The sequence below is a fragment of the Typopeltis vanoorti genome, chromosome 5 (genome assembly GCF_054136105.1).
Source record: "Typopeltis vanoorti isolate ZY-2024b chromosome 5, IOZ_Tvanoo_1.0, whole genome shotgun sequence".
NCBI lineage: Eukaryota > Metazoa > Arthropoda > Arachnida > Uropygi > Thelyphonidae > Typopeltis > Typopeltis vanoorti.
The window spans coordinates 76,701,140-76,720,613 of record NC_143553.1 but is presented as its reverse complement, the minus strand read 5'-3'; the positions used below and the strand labels follow the sequence as shown (position 1 = coordinate 76,720,613).

The following is a 19,474-nucleotide window of genomic DNA, read 5'->3' as shown; positions in this document are numbered from 1 at the left end:
AAAGTTGATGAATGTCAACAGAGGCTCGTTCTCGGCTTCATTAGAGGAAATCAAGAAATTGCGGTTTTAATACTTTTTATAAATGCAGCATTACGGGAACAGTCAAACTGTTTCCATCATGTTTGTGACAAGCCAGGGAGGCAGACACAGTGCAGTAGTATGAGTATGTGCTTATAATCAAACACTGCAATGATTGACGACCAGTGCATAAATCATGAAAATAACCATCAAATATGTATGTTTATTTTTCACACTTAATTTATTTTTATAGAATGTACTTACTTATTGCTTTAAAATGCATATATACATTTTAAATTGGTCTGCTGTTTAGTTCATAAATATATTTTCTAGGAAATGTGAAACTGTAGTTTACGACCTCTTATAACTATGAATTTTAGAGAATGCAGATAATAATACTATTCTTGCAAGCTCATTGGCAAACACAGTCCGATATTATTCAATAATTATAGAAGATGCTAAATTTTTAGGATATGAAGCATTCTTGAGCGCTAAGTCTCTTTCATTCTTCTCCTGTTTACAACAACTGGACCAGAATGTAATTTTTACCTTTACTTTCATCTGAGTTTGGATAATTTAGTCGTGCATGACAAAGATTTAGAAAAAATAAGCAATAACTGTATAGTATTAATTGTTACTTTGTTTGCATAGCAGCAGCGGGTTCATCTTGGGTATACCAGGTGGCAGAGTAATCGGCGTGTTTCTGCTGTTTGCACCAAAATGTTTCTCATTGGATAGAAGTAAATGACATTTTCCAAGGTGAAACAGACAATATTGGGAACATACACAAAGCGTGGTACTTGCAAGGAATCGCTAGTTAATTTATAAATGTAATTTTTAATTATATACAAATAATAAAATTTGTAAAAGTGGCATTCTGTAAAAATTATACTTGTTTACGAATGTTACTTTTTATAGTATTAAAACAAACATGCCAATATTCACAACGTATGTCATCTTTCCATCTTAAAATAGTTCTAAACTTTATTTGGACTCGTTTCTAAACTCTTAAAGAAAATAAAACTGTTTGCCTTTGCGACTCTAGAGTCGATCACGAAAACTTGTGTGAAGGTAATCTTCCAATACATGTGCACTGCATCTGGTACACAGGAAATTATCTTCGCGTGTGGCACAGTTTCTGTATCCACAGCTGTTTAAAAAATCATATCAAATTATCTGGTATGTCGTAGTCGTCCTGAATATCACGGCGATGCACTTGATGACCGTTTGTAATCTGGCGTTGCTTTAAAAAAAAAAAAAAAAACACTTTTGAACTTGCTTATCTCATCAAAGTCTGTTGACATTTGATAAACTGTAACAGAGCACCCGTTTTATCTAGACAAGATAAAAATGGCATGTAATTAATTACTCAAAATTTTAATAATAACTATTAATGATAAGTATATGATTTTTAAGGGATAAACTCTCGGCAAATGATAAGATCTTCTTCCCCCGCCTCCTTCAAGGTGTGTGTGTGCGTGTGTTATTTTGCAGTCACGGTTTACCTTTATTCACTGTCGTCAACGAACCAGAGAATGCCGCAGTACCGCATTCCAGCGTTCTTTCTTGGCGACGTCAGAGCCATCTCTCTATACCCAAGGGAATTTAATTGTATAAAACCGAATTCTTATATGAGAATATCACTGCCAATATTCGAATTTCAAATATTGTTACCCTCGTGTTACTAAGACACTAGAACTTATCTATTGCATCGTTGGATGTGGAATATATATATAAAGCCATTAATATTATAAACGAAGTCTTTATTAATATTGCTAATATATTATTCTTCAAATAGTAATTTCAGTGGAAATTTATGAAACAGCTCTCCATATTTCACAGAATTCCAAAGGCGTTCTTTACATAAGAAAGTAAAGCTGATCGAACATCAATAACTTTTATTTTTTATTAATTTCCCCAAACTTGAATTTCATAAAAATCTGTTAGTTATATATTGATCTTCGCATTTTTAACCTTTTTACAGGAACAGCATCCGAGTAATATGAGATTATCGTCTATAACTGTTGCATTTCCTGGAGTTTTGTCATGAAGGGCGTTGTCAGCATTTCTGTAGTTGAAGGATAATGTTAAAAAACATTTAAATTATGATGAACGTGTGGAACGTTCGTTTTTCAATATCCAAACTGTTACTTCGTGGCGCTTTTAATTCCTTTTAACTGATTACATTTCACTTTTCAAAATGAAATACAAATTACTGTATAAGGTTAACAAGAGAAAGAGGGGTGATATGATAGAGGTCTGTAAATTTTGAATGGGTGTTATAGCATTTCAAATGATGAAATTTTTTGTTATATGGAAGGCGGAGTGAGAACACGGGGGCATCCATGGAAGTTGAGGTTGTTCTCAGTTAAGAAAGGGTAAGATCTAGGTTTTTCTTCCGTAGAACAGTGAGTGAGTGAGTGGAATAATTTGCCCTTTGGGGTAGTGAGTGCATCTAGTGTAAATGAATTTAAAGGAAGGTATGATAGCCGGGTTGGTTAATTTACAGCCTCCCTCGATGAGTCCTTGACTTCCTGGAGGTCTCAGATAATAATAATAATTTATACTGTTAGCATATCAAAGTACTATTTTATTGCAAAAATATTAATTTGATTATACTGGTTAACACTTTGTAAACGGGGTCAAAACAAGTGGATTTTGTATGGTTTAGGACGTGCAACTTTTGCACCTAGAATGTCATGGTTCTTCGTTATAATTATGCCAAGATCTGTAAAATAAATATAGCCAAAATGTTAGCTAAAGTTTTCTCCTATAGGAATTCAAGATTAGAATGAGGGGCGTCTTTAGCTAACATTCTATTCCCCACGTTGATTAACTAGATCTTTATGACTTGCACTTTTACTGTTGTCCTTATATATGTATCTGGCTGAACGACGATAGTTTAAATTTTGTGGTCCAACAAATACATGTTAAGTTTGACTCCTGCTTTTTTATTTATTTATTTTATTTTGAAGACTATAGTTACACGCTGTAGGTCCATTTTTGTCCAGTGCTTTGACATTTGAGTTTTCATGAGACCAAGTTGTAACATGCAGTGGTGAAATATTTTCTTAATGTCAAATAGGGATTTGTGCTGGGTCTTCCAGAGATTTAAAAAAAAAAAAAATCTCATCGGAGAAGACTGAATGATGTTTTGGAATTATTAGCATCTCCACAAGTCATACCAGTATTTTCTCTGAATCAAAACTTTATACAAGACTAACAACAATATCCTCATGTTGGTCTTTTGCGGAGGACACCCGAAGTAATTGGACGTGAGACCAGCGACTTTTTTTCTTCCTTGACTGGTCTGGTTGTCGAGTGGTATTTCTTCTACAGCATTCCGTGTTATAAGATTAGCTTCAGATGATTTCATTTTTAAACTTTAAAATTCACTACTAATTCCAAAGCGTACATATATGAAAAAAAAATGGATGGAATATTTGATTTCAGTTTTGGATTCAGCACTAAGAATTACATAATTTACCTAAATTAATTTCAATAATAATAAAAAAAAGTTCGCAGATACGGGAGTGGGGGGGGGGAGTTGACTTCTTGTAGTTTTTCAGACTTTACTTAAATTTCTTCCAGCGGAATAAATTTTAAATGACAGTTCAATGCTGTTTCAATTTCTATTTTTTTTTAATTAACTTGCGCATATATTGATGCGTAAAACTTTTTTTCAGGCAGGAATCTTATCTTATTTGCTATCGTTGGTTGGCCAATGTGCATGAACTGTTGCGTTTCTATTAGCGAAATTTTCACTGCTTCTCCGATATCTGCTACTAATGGCTCAGTTAAGTAAGTTTGAGCGCGGTTAGTAGTTGGAAGGGAACCAATCGTTCGATGCTGTTGGCACACTCTCCCTCGATGAGTCTTTGGACTCCCTGGAGGTGTCTATTAATAATAATAATCTCGGTTTTTCCCACTGATGGAACGTGTGATATTAGCGATTTGCAAGTCATGAGCTATAGTGAACGTTAGCAAGGCATTTAGTTATTGATATAATCTTTTTTGGGGCTGCTAACGTCTGCTTATAGCTCATGACTTGCAAATGGCTAATATTACACATTCTTGTCTATCTATCACTGAAGATAAAAACCAAAGAGTTAGAAACGGTGTTATCCGCTAGTGGAGCCTTATAAATGTACTATAGCTACAATACGAGCACTTCTGCGTCGGTCTGCTGTTTGTTTGTTTGTTGTTCCAATGCGCATGCCCAAGTCGTAAATGTCCATGACCTCAAAGTTGCAGAGCTGATTTCGTATTTTGCTTTACGCCTTTACGTTTCAAATAAAAGGGGATATGTATACATAAAAGATCGTAAAATCCTACATGGAATATATTAGATTCTCTTCCTAGACTTTTTTTTTTAAATCGCCAATAATATTCAACACATCAGAATATACCATACAACACTTTTCTTTTTTTTTCTTTTTTTTTTTCTGTGTTGAAATTAAAATATACTCTTTCTTTCTATTCTCATGTCAGGCTGTTTTTATATTTGACTCAGTTTCTTATAGATTCGAAGTACAATCAGTTTTGCACATAGTTTAGTTTACTTTGTTATTTTAAAATAGCCAGTTACTGATGTTTTTACTTACTGAAAAACCAGCAGATAGAGGAAAAGAATAAACTTAAAAAAAAAAAAAAAGCATTATTTTAGATCCGGTAGTGTTCAGTTCGCAATAGCAATACAAAGCTGACTATACCGAACTTTAGCACTCTAAAAGACAGCCGTTGCGCATAGACACGGCACGCTATTAGTTCCTACGTCACTTTGCCTTTACCTGAATCAGCTGGCGTTGTTACTGTATCATCAGTGTGTATGTATGCCGTTACTCGTTCGCCGGTGCACTCCGGAGGAGCGAAGTGTAGATCACGCGGTGATTAGGTTTGCGTGTACTTTGATTCTGTGAGTCATATTTTTCTCTGGTTTGCAGGAGTAGCGGTCGTCATAGTACTGCCGCTGCTCGGGTACTGATTTGGTGTGTGTATTGTGGAAGAGCGAGTCGCGGGAGCTATCGGCAGTGGATGTGCAGGTGATCATCTCTGGCTTTGTTGTTTATCCATCTTAGAGAAGAAAATTAGGTAAGTATTCTGCTTTTATCACTTCCTCTTGGCCATCAGAGAATACATTTCTTCTAGGTAAAGATGCTTCCGATAAATTTTCACTTTTTGCCATCTCTTTTTTTTTCACCTTCGAGTGTCCTTTACTTTTAGGAAATGCCCCCCCCCCCTCTTTTTCTTTATTTTAAATACAGTTGCAAATTGTTTGACCATACCTATTTGGACTTTCATGCTTTATATAAACTGAACTAGGTCATTTTTGGCTTGTATAAAAAGATTTCTTTTTTATTGTCATATCCCTACGTATAAGTATTAATATACAGTATTTAAAATTATAAGACTTGTTAACCTTTGACATCCCATATACGATGTCGTTTGGCAAATATGTGAATACGAGTACACACACTTACGTGGCGCAGTATCGATGTATGTTACATCGCCGACCGAAAAAGCTGTCTAGGTGTAGTTATCAATACTGGTTAAGTAATACAGTCATATTTGAAGATGTGTGTACGTTCACAAACCAGTATCAATATTCAATAATAAAAATGCCACGTAATAATATTTCCTAAGTGATACAGAGCTCGCATTATTCATATTATAATGAAAAATAAGAATATTATCGGTATTCAGAATTTGAGATGTGTGTGTATGGGGGGGGGGGACAGTAACATATCTGAGATTATTGGATACTATCTAAAGAATTCGTAGAAATGTTTATTTTATTATCTGTTATTATGTTATGCTATGTCACAAACCATGTTACTGTAACGCTCTCCATTCTCCCTATTTAATTTCTATTCTCCTCCCTCACTTTATAGTGAGTCGTGTCACGCTGATCACGTGATCTCCAGAACTATATAACTATATACAGGAAAACTACAACATTGTAGATTTCATTATGACGTGAAAGTTAAATTTTGCAATGACTCTCCCCCACCCCCGGCACGCATGTTCCACCTGTACACTGTTTTACTGGTAACGATATGAGCTTGAAAATATTCTTTTTGTCAATATTCAACATAATTTCATTTTTGCTACGTTTTTGACTAACGTGCTCTCATATATTTAGTGGCCAACTTGTAGATCTAACGCTCTGATATGATTACAGAAATTTTATTAGAAAGAAACTTGATTTTTAAAACAGTAACATAATCGCTACATTCCTAAAGGTATTTAATAACATGGAATATGTCCAGCGATGCGCGTTTTTAGCCTCCATAAAATACATGATACTCATTTTATATATCGTTCAAGATCTTGAACATTTTTATAGTCCTATCCAAACAAGCATGTTTTGCGGCGCATGATTTCCTGAGACCATAAACTGATATACGCCATCTTTAATGAGAGCTTATATCATGACAAGTGGCCATTTGTTCATAACAGAAACAAGTCATGCTTCATTCACTCGTGTGCACCCCCCCCCTCCAAAAAAAAAACGATGTTCTTACATAATAGCGATACAAAAAAGTTTGACCCAACTAGGGAACGAGGTTGAACATCAAAAAAGATGTTTGAACCCGTTAAACTACAAGCTTTACATGATAGTTTGCGATGCATTCCATTGTCTTCAGGCATGAGTAGGTTTGCTGGTAACCTCTGGCAGAAAAAATAAATCTCCACCCTTTCTCGCTACCTCTGGGCCTCTTTAATCTCATCACAGATGGAGTGACAGTCCTTCATTCCAAAAGGATATTAGAGTTCATCTGTAAGATAAGGAGAACTGATGACATTACATTAACATTTCACTGATGTTCAGAACGTGCATGTTCTGTAGAAATAACTATTTCAACTAGATGTCGACCTTCTGCTGTATTACATTTATAAAATAGCATGTTTTACAGAGCCATAAAACCATGAAAGATCGTGAGAATATACGAGAGGAGACTGGCAAAATGCTAAGCCCTATGATTTCGAGTTTGTCTTTAGACAGACATAAACTGTCCCTTTAGAATATTTAGACATAGGGTACATCATTGGAAATCTGACCCTGTCCCATTTTAATAAAATTGGCTAATTAAGAAAATTTTTATGCCTTCATAGCTTAAACTTTATAAATTTTTGGAGCTGTTTTATTCAACAAAACCACCACAAAAATATATTTCATTTGTTTACCTACTCGTTTTGTATCTTAATGTTTTGGTTTAGTTTGTGGAATGGTGAGTTGTCTCGTGTCTTCTTCTTCATCACGTGCCAACCACAAGCTGCCTTTAGTTTGTCGGTTATCATTTGGTAGGTCACAGCCTTGAAATGGCAAAACATGACCTTCCCTTGAGCACTTCTAGGAACGTCAAGTATATGGAGGCCCTCATACTGGGGTTGATTATGATGCAATCTTAGGTAGAAGGAGAGGAATGTTGTGGATCAGGATGTGGTCAAGCAGTTTCCCTGCATTTTAAAAAGGAACTGTAAGTTATCTTTGCAACATTACGAAGAAACTCTTGACGGAGTAGTTTATTTGGGGTCAACGAGTGACTAGTGGGTGATAAGTAAATAATTCTAGCAGAGTTCAGTACCGGTGTGGTAACAAATGTAGAAACAAGAGCAGAAAAATAAATATGACTATTAGGTTTTCATATGTGCATATCTTCGTATTTATTTATTTGTTTTTTTTTTTCATAAATCTTAAAATTGGAAATAATTACAATCAATTTTACAAACTCATTTTTTGCTCAAACTAACCAACGTCAATTTTCGAAACTTCTGTGTGTTGATGTTGCACATTTTAATTTATTAAGAAAACGCTATCTTTATTGGGATTTGAGGTTGAACATCCCTGGAAGATTTTATGATTTTATCACAAGACACGCTCCATTTTGGAGTCTTATTTAAAATTTTCCCGAGCTCATAAAATGGACTTGGGAACTGCCTAGTCGCTGATCTAATACAAATGCAATTACTGATTATTATGGGATTATCACTCTCGGTTATCCCTGCTATTAATTGTAAAATATGGTGAATGTTGCCGGACAGGGATTTTAGCTTAGCGAAGTTTATTAATCCTAGTGTTCATTTTATGAGATTTGTGAAAACAACTAGTTCGGTGTTTCGACCTTCGTATCATCATCAGGCCTATAAATCTATTGAAAGAATTAGCTGATGCTAATGCTTTCTTGTAGATTTCGCTATAGTGAACTACTGATTAACTTAAACTGACTTGACTTCTCACCGAAAAACAAATAAAGTCAGCATGAGTTAAAGGGTATTTATTTGGGCAATGCTAATGTTTGGTAGTACAGTATTGTTATGAGCAGATAAATGCAACACCAATCCTTCAGATGTTGATATAAGAATACGATATATCTCTCAACATTCCAAAGGAGACAGCCGAAATTTCCCTTATAAGTGTGGCAATGGTATTAAGGATTCATGGCATGCAGTCGCAATGGAAGGGGAAAGGGGAACAATTACTCTTAGCTTAATCAATTTAAAAAAAATTGTTTTCAGAAAATCATATTTTGTTAAAATAGTTCATCTGGTAATTTAAGATGGAACAGATTAATAACAGAATACCTGAGTTCTACAGGCATATAAAGTACTAATAACTTTGTCAATTTAACTGACAGATTTCGATTAAATTTGTTATATCATTAAAATACTGTTATCCGTTTCGTTTGGCGGAATAATAACGACCTCCTTTTTCATGCGTACCTGCAGACGTACGCACGAATCCTGTGGCACACACGATGAACTATTAAGACAACCTTTCAGTTGCAGAATGAGTTAGTCTTACATAGAGGTGACTGGATTTCCTACTGGAAACTCGGGTTTTTCATCTCCTAATGGGCAAACCAACCAGAGAGCATGTAATTAAACTTTTGTAACTAAACCCCACAAAACACGAAAAGCGTGTATAAATTATATCAAAAGAAAACACTTGAGAAACTCAGTTGGTTTGTCTTGGTGTGCCTCTGAAGGACATTTGATTCAGTTACCTACAGAAATCTTAAGTTCCATCTTATGGAATAGCTTCTCAATTTTGCAACTGAGTTGATAATTTTCTCTCTTTGACGTGCAATGTGCGTCAAAAGCTATTCGACACTGCTGTCTCTGTGATCAGTTCAAATACTTAAAACAGAATAACATTGAGAAAAAAAGAGTTAATAGACTCCACTTATAAGATAGTTCCATCTAAGATAAACAGCTGCGTGTATTGGATGACTACCGCACATCACTTTCATATCTTAATGCAGTGTTTTTTACTCATTGGGGTGCGCCCCTTAAGAAGACGTCAGCCTTTGCCAAGCAGAGGGACACAGTTAACTAAAAAAACTTCTGTTCAGTGCACTTCTACGTTCATTACTTAAAGCTCTCTCCGTGGCATTTATTCACAGTGTCATTTAAATTAAACAGATGTTTAAAATTTCTGTTTGCCTTTTAAATATACAAACGAGAATCCAAAACCTTAATTTTCAATCTATATGTAAATTAACTGCCATAAATCGAATTATATTACTTCATTCTCAGTTTTTAGACAGCAAAATCGCCTTGGATAATTTCAAGTTTTAGGCACTTTAAGTTTTTTCAAGTTTTTAAGTTTTAGACGCTAATAAAATCAAGATCCTGAATTTGACTAACAGTTATGTTCTAAATGATGTGCAGTAACCATAAGTGTGTGCTCGCGCGCATGCATCCATAAGTTGATTTCCACGATATGAATAAATAACTTTGTGCTGGAAACATTTAATATAGTTTTTAAATTATGTAAATAACATACGAATAATGTTGTGGGTATCACATAAATTAGAAATATGTTAAATTATTAATACATTTAGTAACTAAAAGATGTATTACACAACTATTTGTAAAGATTAGTTAACAATATGAATTGTGGACGCAATAAAAAAAATATTCGTACCTCGGTGAGGTTACTGTTCTGCTTTAGGTACATTTAAATTGTTAAGCATGTTTAAGCTTACGGTTACAAACATTGATATCGAAGAAAGATAAATACCCGGCATGTGATCTGAAATGGTCTTTAAATGTTTGATTTTCTTGTATGTCCCTGTTGAGTAACAACTTGTCACTGCATTTGTCCCCGAACCAATGCTGGATAAGATTCTAATACGATCTTGCGAGCATCGGTGACTGCATTTGGAATGTAATTTTCGCTGTCGTGCAGTAAATATTTAATCATTCCACGAGTGCGTTGCTGCAGAATCACGTGATTTTAAATATTTAATGATTAGGATTGAGTATATTGGAAATTTATTTGGAACTGCGGAAATAGCGAGACTACCAGTTTAATGCATAAATAAAACTGCAACATTTCTTTTGTGTAACATTTTTGTAATTAGATATGTTTCCATTTAACTTTTAAAAAAATTGTCAACAATTTTATGTAGAGCTAAAGCAGAGTTATAAATACTCCACTTACGAATGGATTATATTTTTGGTAATTAGCAGTTGAAGTAGTTTTATTTTCTGCAACACATACCCTCGCAAAAATTTCTGACTTTATGGCCAATAGATGCATTAGCCTTGATGGATAACAATAATGTGGCATCTTCAGTGCGTAAATAAGGTAATTTATTTGTTCCTCAGTTGAAAAAAAGTTTCAACTAATGTCATCTAGTACAGCGCTTTCCAAACTGTGGGCCGCGGCCGCCCCCTTGGGTGCCGTTAGTTTTGTTGAGGGGGGGTCTTGAAATAATGAAAATAAATTTTAAAATGTTATAAGACTAAGTGTGCTATGTCAAATGTGTATGTAAGATACTAAAAATGGAATACAGTAAGACCCCCAAGTTACGCGGTAAGGTGACTAACAAAAAGCGCGTAAGTCGAATTCGCGTAACTCGGGGTATAATTTTGCCTAATTTATATATACAAACATACAATTGGGACCAAAAGTTTACAAAAACACCTATATTTTTTAAGAAATATAATCATAATTGTAGTTTTTGTACATAAAAAAAAAAAAAAAAAAAAGTTATTTCGATGTCGATGGTTTCATAAAATCTATTAGACTCATCTGACGGCATAATGTCTTTCTTGTCACGCAAAATTTCTTCATAGCAAGCTAATGATTTTTTTATTCCTTGCCTTGTGGGTACATTTCGTTCCTTGTTAGAATCTATGTCCTCCAAAATCTGTAAACCTTTCTTTTATGATTGTTCTTACTGTGGATTCCTGTAGATCGAACTTCTTTGCTAGCTCACAAATTCTCATTCCGCCTTCAAAATCCTTAATAATGTTGAGGTTTCCAAAGTCAATGTTTTTCTTTTCTTGCTAGCTGTAGAAGAATCGGACTTGCTTCTTTTGGATGACATTATTATTTTTTATGTGATAAAATTTTTATCAAGAACATAACATTAAACAATCGCAAGGTTTGTAGACTATAAAAATCGTGTATTGAATGGAGACCGCGCGAAACACGTCGTGCTTGTTCACAGCATGTGCGACACTGGCGAATGCGGCTGGCACCTGAAAGATACGACTAGTGGTGAGGCGTGAAGCGGGACGAGAATACATACATACATATAAGAAACCGCGTAAGTCGGGGTATGACTGTATTTGCATTTGATTTTTGCAATATTCGCTGTGTATGTTTTGTATTGATATACATGCAACAAATATTATAATAATATATGGCTGTAATACGATTTTTTTTTTTTTCTCCGATGGGGACCGTGAAATATTTTATCTTTGTAAAGGACCCCTTGGAATTTTTCCAAGGGGTCCTTTACATCCAAAAGTTTGGGAAGCACTGATCTAGTAGATTACATGGGAAACTTTCCATTTGCTTGGTTGGCCGAGTCGATAGCATACCCGCTCTCCAACCAACAGATTGTGGGTTTGAATCTCACTTTGGGCATAGATGTTTGCAAAAGCCAAGCATGATAGCTCATAGGGTTTGTCTTGATTGTAAAAAAAAAAAAAAATGAAATTTATCTTTTTAAATGAGGTTAAAAATTACGTAAAATCTTCAGTTCTGTACTTTGGCAACATAATCTTCGCCATTAAGTTTTCTACAGATATCAAATCTCAGTTGGGATAATCTTAACGAATCACATGGAACACCAATCTGTTTGGCCAAGTGAATAGCAATAGCATCTTCGCTCTCTAGCCGAAAGACTGTTGTTTTGGATCCCACTGTGGTATGAATGTTTCTGAAAGTCTTTAGGTGGTAGGTGATTTTCATTGTCCAATGTATGATAGACTTTTTTTTCACGTGGCATGAAAAGGTCCATGTTTTGGTGTCATGAACAAGGTTTCCAGATTATATAATCCTTAGTCCATCCGCTGTACTAAATGTACAATTGGTTTTACAACCAATCAGTGGTAGGATTATAATTTTAGTGGGAGAAAAACGAAAATTTTAGTTATGCTGGTTCTCTTAATACTGACAATGTTTTTCTTTCTGTTATGTAGTATTTAATTCAGTTTATTCATTGACAAGGAATAATCATGTAAATACTTCATTCTACGTTATTTATACTAACTACTAATTTATTCTGCAGATTCCTTCTTTCCTTTCTCTACTTTATTTTTAAAAAAAATACACTAATTTCATCTGATCCAAGTGAAATCATTAAATATGACAGGCCATCAAGTCACTTAATTATACACTCAAAATTGGGAAGGACATGGAACAAACTTGAGGAACCAACTGTGTCACACTTTGCTAACGCGCACGCTACAAGAAAATTAGGGTCACGTGTAGTTGTATTACAAGGAGAGAGAGAAAAGATAGGGGAAGAGACCAGATGTGTGTGGGGAGAAATCCTCCTGCGATATTAAGGCTTTAAGTGTCGTATATCATGTGTCAGCAGATAGTGGGAAACGTAGTAAAAGACGAAAAAAGATAAGGGGAGTGGTTGCTCGAGTGAAAATCCTGTCTGTGCTTAAGTAAGTGTCGTTTATTGTGGAGAAGTCGATATAAAAAAAAAAAAAAAACAGATAAAAACGAGAACACACCCACGGGGAGATAATCGTATTTCCTCCTAAAATCGAAACTGGCTGATGGTTCTTAGTGGAGAAAACTGTGATTTTTATAAAGTATATCAAAATGATTCCATGCTGTATAATGTACTTGTTTTCAGGATGACAAACGGGCGTTTGGCGTTTGGAAAGCACTGCACGTGACTTCCTGTCATATATTTTATACTAATGGATGATTTTTAATGTTCTCGAGTACATATTGATTAATACCAGTCTTTCATCTCATGAATAAGTTAGCATCCATCTTCGCATCCTCCTCGCTGATAAACTGCCGTCTTTAAGTGTCGATCGATGGCTGGATACGTTAAAGTCGGTTGCTCTTTAAGGTCGGGAGTTCGAATCTCGCCTCGGGTGCATATTTGCATCTCCAAGTAATCTTAACGCAACGATAATCATTCTGAAATTGGCTTATAAAGCAGTTGCACAAGAGTTTATAACACCATAATTAGGTGGGTTTATTCTTTTCCAGTGCAGTAGTTTTAATAGGAGGAAAAAAAAAAAAAACTCTAGCCTCGTGGCTGTATTTTTGGAAAGAGATAGAAGATAGTTCCCATAGCCACGTATAGATTGAATAAGTATTAAGAAATTTCGGTCTTTAAGAGCTGGTCATTTAGAGGACCGTCTTAAGACGTAATATTGGAACAACTAAAATACTAAATAAACAAAAATATAAATTCACGATTTCACATATATTTACTAAAAACTCAATATTTCAAACTGAAAAGGCCAATTTTAAGTACATTTGGGGAAAGAAAGTTCAGTAACTAGATATAGTTTTTTTGCCGACCTGGTTGGCCGAGTGGTCAGTGTATCCGCTCTACAGCCAAGAGGCTGCGGGTTCGAATCCCGCCAATGGCATCGATGTTTGTGATTTTCTGTGGAAATAGTAGTGGTGGGCGGTAGATGGTGTTGGTGTAGATGATGACGGTAGTTGCGGTTCGTTGTGGTTGATGGATTGAGTGGTAGTGACAGAGTTAAAGAGGCTGAAGTAGAACTGTAAAAACTGTTTTGTGCGGAATAGTGATGATCTTTCGCAAATATTTTTTTTCCTTATTCAATCCCTTCATTAATTCTGAGAAATCGAGTTGATCGACATTCAGTTATTCACGTTTCAATAATCCCCAAACGAAATCGTAAACTGATCTTTAAATAAATTAGCGGAATTATCTCTGAACTTAAATAAAATATTACTCTTCCTCGTGTTGAATAGTTTAAAAGTATGACGCTAAGACTAAAATTTCTGCTCCATTTTCCCGCTTCTCCAAATTTTTAGGCCTCCCCCTCTAAAGCCCTAGGATGAGGCTCATTGTGGTCAGGAGGGTGCTGTTAAAATCGAATTTATACCGGAAGTGGAATATGAAAGTGCACTGTAACCTCTGAGCCTCCGTAGTTCAGTCGGTATAGACCAGGGTCGGCAAACTTTTGAGATGGAAGAGGCCAAACCTGTCCCTCACAACAATTTAAAAATTATTCCAGAGCCATAAATATATTTTTACAAATAAGGAAATTTAAAGTAATATTGTAGTAAATTTATAGTAATATATAACAAGTTATAATATTAATTATATCTTTATTAAGTGAAGAAAAAATCACACAAAAAATTGCTCTCATTTAATCAGTGGGAGCAATGAGCTTGCATTTCCTTAGAAAGTTTCTGTATGTCCGGTTTGTAACTAGTCGTTTTTAATTTAAGGCACGATTCCAAGTTGGCATCAGTAATTCGGCTCCTCGATTTAAGAAATTCATGTTAGAAAACGATTGCTGACATAAATATGCAGACCCGAAGATACTGAGAACACCAAATGCAAATTTTTTCAACTCATGATATGAGTCCGGAAGACAATTCGAAGCATTGAAAATCATCGATTCTGCTTTCTATGGTTCTTTTATAACAGTCTGCTTGCGCTGTGAAATCGGACTGCATTTTTCTTTTTCCAGTTCTTCTATTTCAATACCAAGACGTGCAAATCTGGAGCTTATTAAGTCTTTGCTTGTGAAGTCCAGGAATTGTATTTCAAAATTAGCCGTCTCAATATCAAACGCAGAAAAATTTAATTCCTTGACATTGGCATTAAGAGGATTTGTAATAAAAGCTACAGTCGCTTTATTATTTCTGAATTCCTGAAACCTTTGAAGAAAAGATTCTCATGTTTAAAACCGCTGTCTTGAAATAATCTTTGTTAATGAGGGCATTGTTTCCTCGGCGATATTGAGACAAGTTTGGGAAATTAACTAAAGTTCCCCTCTCTAACTCTTCAGCGAACAGAATCAATTTCTTTTCAAACGAAATAACTTCCTCTAGCATTTAAAAAAGCAGTATTTCCCTTGCCTTGTAATTTACGATTGAGCTGATTCAGTTGTGATGTAACCTCCACCATAAAGTACAATTTTTGCAACCACTGATTTTCTGTTAATTCTGGATATTGAACATCCTTGTTGTCGAGGAATAGTTTGATTTCATTTATGCAAGATGCAAAACGCTTTATCATTTCGCCTCTGGAAAGCCATTGAACCCTGTTGTACTGAGAAGATCTGAATACTCGATCTTCATTTCACTTAGCAACTCTTTAAATTATCAATGGTTAAGTGCCCTTGCTATAATAGTGTTGATAATCTTAATTACCAATTCCATAATTTTACCAATTTCTTCTGTAAATGTTTGTGCACAAAGTGCTTCCTGGTGGAGTATACAATGGAAAGTAATCACTTCATGGTTAATTTTTCCTTTTAAAATTAAAACAAAACCCTTTTTCGCTCCCGTCATACTTTTTGCACCATCAGTTAAAATTGACACAATTTTATTGAGTGGGATATGACTTTTTCCAATGCATTCAAGGATGGCATTTGCTATGTCCTCGCCATACGTTTGGCCCTTGAGTGACAATAATCCCAGAAGTTCCTCTCTCGGACCATCAGATGATACATACCGCACAAAAAGGGAAACTTGGGCTGTGTCCTTATGTCGCAAGACTCATCTACCGCAATTGATAAAGCTGGAGCTAATTTAACGTCTTCGACTTGTTGGTTGATTACATTTGAGGACATTGCAACTGTCCTATCTATTGACAGATAACGATATGTTTTTAATTTTATTTAAAATCTCTGCTTTGTTTTGGAAATCCCGAGAAAGTTCTTCAGATGCATTAACAAAACAACATTTTATGTATTCACCATCGGTGAATGGTTTTCCTCTCTTAGCGATCTCCTGACTCGCAACGAAGCTTGCAATATTACCATCATTGGAAGACTCTCTCCAATAATTAAATATAGAACTTGATTTCTCAACATCTTTCTGAAGTTCTTCAACTGCTCTCTTTCTCGTGTCACCGACAGGATATTTTCTGGCAAATGTGGCATGTTTGGTCGTGAAGTGTCTCTCCAAATTTGACTTTTTGTTGTGCGCCAGTTTTTCTTGGCAAATAAGACAGGTTGGAAAGCCATCTGAGTTCGAGATAAACGTGAAAGATTCAGTTTTAAAGTCACGATTCATCTATTGCTTTTCTTAATTTTTTCTTCGTAGCCATGTTGAAAACCACCCTAAACAGTATATTTTATTTAACATTATATAAAAACATTATATAAAAAGAAAATAAAAAGAAAATAAAAAGAACTAAGTGATTATTCAAAATAATAAATGACAATAATTCGAAACTATAATAAAAATAAATCTCGCCACCAGTAACACGTTTTTATTGTAACAGTTGCACGTGAAATAAAACACGCTGCGATAAATAGCGACCATCAGCGTATCTAAATATAATAAAACCAACATCATATATATATATATATATATATATATATATATATATATATAACAGCAAAGCGACACGAACCCACGTTCGCGCAACTACACAAACTTCACAAAAAACAACTTCACCTACCTTCCTTACATCCCCCGCTTTCACATTTCCCTATTACCAACGTTGTCTTGCCCAGTAGAAGGCGCCCGTGCGCTCACTTATAAATTTGATAAATATATAAATTTATAAAATTAAATTTATAAATGAAATTATGATAGTTTTATTTTCATTTTCAATTTTACTTCAGAGCCGCAGTTTGCCGACCGCTGGTATAGACGAAGCCCTTTAGTCGGAAAGATCTGTGTTCGATTCCCGTCGGTGAAGTGAGGAACCTCTCTTTCGGCAAAAGGCGAGTTAGCCGGTCTCATACGGTGGTGTGTGTGTGTGTGGGGGGGGTGATTACCCGCAAACCTTCCCCGTGAACACACATATGGATTACAGTCATAAATGCTTATGACAAGGAAGGCAACGGAAAACCACCTTGCTTCATAATCTTGCTAGTAATCAGCTGCAACCCTCCCAAAAGAGAGGAGGCCACAGGATTAGGATTACAGTAACCTCTAATGCTTGATATGGAAGACGGGAGGGGGGGGGTGATATTGAACCTGAAGTTAAAAACGCTTTTTGCCGATTGTATTAGATATATTCATTAATAATATTTCATTAATAAAGTGAAGAGAGACGAAGTTATCTACATACTTTTTTGTTTACTTAAAACATTTATTCTGTATTCCACTTTAAGCTGTTATCCTTTGAACATTCATAAATGTATTTTGTACTTTTTTTTAACTCATAATTTTTCCTTACATCCAGAATGATGTGAAAGAGCACACGTTCTTACACCTGATCAATCAAATTTTTTGATTGATCAGGTGTAAGAACAATCAGGTGTTCTTACAATCAAATATTTTGATTTTTATTCGGTTTTCAAATGTATAAATACAAAATATGTCTTCATATTTTGCTGAATAGTTTTCTTCCATACACAACAATTTTGTCCTGGTTTGTCGCATTTATCACTTTCCTCGATTATTCCATTGTGCGAACCGGATGTTTTGTCATAATGCATTTAGGAAAATCCAACAACAACAAACAGGTTCTTGCTTGTCTCTTGTTGAAATATCACCATGAAGTGCATAGCGGTTATTCTTTTTAATAAGCTTGTTGTGTTTTCTCCCTTTTTGAGGGAGAAAAAGGGACTCAGATCAAGATACTCTTGACCTGAGTCATTTTTTTGTGTGCGATATTTTCATTAATAATATTAATGAAATTTATGTAACAAGAGAGAGAATCCATTAGATTTTTAAGATATAAACTCATTTAATATATATACTTCCGATAATTGTATGAAATATTTAAATGTAATTGCATGATTTTAGATTTCTAGAAATTATTTCCATCTAGCGCCTAAAGATAATGATCATCTGTTTGATACACTTAATTTTTTTGGTATGTTTTCTCACTCAATATTCTGTTTGGTAACAAAATTCAGTTAGTAATGGTAAACATTTAAGTTAAAGCCTTAAGCCTAAGGGAAGGTTAAAAGGAGTTTATTTATTTATACATAAAGCTTAGGCATTTTCTTCTAATAAAAATGTAACTTCAATCCAGGCCTTTAAGGCCCACAACTTGCTCAAATTGGCGTTCGTAGCCATAATTTTAAAATAAGTTTAATTCCATAATATATATATATGTGTGTGTGTTCTCTTTGCCGACTGGTCGCGGGATATATATAACTCGTTTCCAGAAGGCATAATCCTGATAAAGGAAAAATACAGTTGAAGCTGAGAAAGAAAACTAAAAAGACCTGGCTGCCTTTTGCTTTTATGTTAATCTCCATTGTGTTTGTTGCGAATTTAGAATAATCGTATAAACTCCTGCCTATGGATCTGTTCTTAAAACGCTTATTATTATATTAGTCAGTTTGTCTGAGATGGTATGTATCCATTTGTATAACTATTTATTCTGCTACATAGTATTAGATTTTAGTCTTTTGGGCGATAAAATTATCCATTTTACCCTGAGAAAGGTTAAAAATTACATGCCTTCCAGCATATAATAAACATATTCAGCATTTTCCTGACAGTTTTATAAGTTAGCTGTAAAAACCCACTTTAAATGCTGAAATAATTACAGGGCAGTGCTATTATCATATCGATAGAAAGACTTTGACAATGCGCTATTAATATTCATGAAGGGCTTATGTGGAGCAGATCACATTGTTCATAGTGCGTGTTTGTATTCTTGTTAGACTCTACGGTGGCTGTTGATAGTCAAGAAAATGATTGGTCTAATTTAGGTCAGATACAAATCTCACTTCAGGGCTTACCTCTAGACAAAATATCTTTTAAGACTTTAATAAAAGCCTTTAAGTCTCCAGAGAGCAAAACTGGTTTTTATCTTATTTATATATTCTTAATCTATCGTCGTGAGTTATAAACACCGATAAAAGATTTACAGTGTTCTCATAAGTTCTGTATCAAGAAAACTTGAAGTATGGAGAGAAATCGGATTTGCAGTAGTCAAAGGTATTTATTTAAACTGCATATTTCTTCAAGAACCTTAAGCTGGATTGAGAGAAGGATTAATGTTATCACTAAAGTGGGGATGGATAAATATTTGTTTATTTATATACTGTATGT

The 19,474-nt window shown here is 34.7% G+C and overlaps 1 protein-coding gene across 1 annotated transcript in view; it reads left to right on the top strand.

Moving 5' to 3' along the window:
- LOC150106557 (IQ motif and SEC7 domain-containing protein 1-like) overlaps positions 1 to 19,474 on the top strand; it is a 341,476-nt gene that overhangs the window by 248,119 nt on the left and 73,883 nt on the right. The gene's annotated exons all lie outside the window — the stretch shown is intronic.